A 1,527-nucleotide genomic window follows, 5' to 3' on the forward strand; every position below is an offset into this window, starting at 1 on the left:
ATATATATATACATATATATACACACATATATATATACACATATATTATATACATACATACATAGACATATATACATATATACATATACATATATATACACACATATATATATACACATATATTATATACATACATACATAGACATATATACATATATACATATACATGCATGATGGGGCCTGCAAGGCCGAAACGGATCCGTCTGCAGATTTTGAGATTCCTTCCAGTGGATGCTTAGATTATTTTGTCATTCTGATCGGATTTTCTCTACTGTTCCGTTTTAATTTTAATTTTAAATTGTTTTGCATTATATGGCCGTTTGCTGTTTAATGGGTTTTTCCCATTTGCCTTTCAAACTTGTATATATATATACACATATATACACATATATACATATGTGTGTGTTTATGTTGATTAAAAAAAAAATCATAATTTCCCCAAAAGTGATGAGGGAGGGGGTGATAAACTAATAATTTTTTTTTGTGGGGCATAAACAATCAAATGCAAATACGTCACCATACAGAGCGCAATCACGCCACCAATGTATACAAGATAATGAAAGGATATCCACCGAGGACCATCCCAAAGACTAGAGTGTCATACTTACATGCCATACTTACTGCTATTAAACTGTAGTGGGCTCTGTATGCCGCGGTTTCGTGAAGATAGAAGTTCGAGAAGTGGGCCTAGGCCTGTAGATAGGCGATAAACTGATTTGGGCTTAGTGTTGTTCGAAAAGAAGGCGGACTGTATTTATTACCGTAATTTTGTTAGCACTGAAACTGTACCAAAAGCATGTATTCGTGTGTACTGCGTAATGTGGGAAGCTTGGTCACTCGAGTTCGTACAGGAGGCCAGGCTCGTGTGATGAGTCTGGGGAAAGGGCATTGCTCAAACTACATTAACGACAACCGATCAAAAAGTGGTAAGTAGACCAAAATGGTGTGAATTAATGCTCCTGTTGTTTCATTACGTTTACGGGTTTTACCGTGCATTTCACTTGTGTCCTTGTCTATGGAAGGCAATCGCCGCCAAATTTACAGTTACAAACGAACAACCTACTCACAGAAACGAACAACCTACGCGCAGAAACGGACAGCGTATTCGCAGAAACGAACAACCTACTCCCAGAAACGAACAACCTACTCGCAGAAACGAAAACCCTACTCCTAGAAACGAACAACCTACTCCGAGAAACGAACAGCGTATTCGCAGAAACGAAGTTCGCTTATTTAAAATGTATGTAAAATAAAATCTAAATTGCTTTTAGTAAAGGCCTATGAATACATTAACCCCATCTGCTGCGCTATATTTTGGAGGAAGCCATCCCTTTCGACCAGTAATAAAAAAAGAAAAAAGGTATTTGATCTCTCTTTAAAATGTCCAGGATCAGCCCCCTAAGTAAAGGGTACAGAACCGAGGAGAAACAGAACCTCATCTATGTAAATTTACATCAATTACAAATTTGTATCTAACTAATAATAATAAATTGGTTATACGTATTTATTTCAATAGAATGATTACAA

The 1,527-nt window shown here is 36.3% G+C and overlaps 1 long non-coding RNA gene across 1 annotated transcript; it reads right to left on the reverse strand.

Moving 5' to 3' along the window:
* Positions 1 to 474: 474 nt before the first annotated feature.
* Positions 475 to 1,513, reverse strand: LOC117103162. Its single transcript, XR_004444531.1, has 2 exons — positions 1,186 to 1,513; positions 475 to 1,122 (listed from the first exon to the last, which is right to left on the reverse strand). It is a non-coding gene; the product is annotated as an uncharacterized LOC117103162 (long non-coding RNA).
* Positions 1,514 to 1,527: the final 14 nt, after the last annotated feature.

This window comes from Anneissia japonica, unplaced genomic scaffold (assembly GCF_011630105.1).
Source record: "Anneissia japonica isolate Jap-2015-1 unplaced genomic scaffold, ASM1163010v1 scaffold285047_len1527_cov126, whole genome shotgun sequence".
Taxonomy (NCBI): Eukaryota; Metazoa; Echinodermata; class Crinoidea; order Comatulida; family Comatulidae; genus Anneissia; species Anneissia japonica.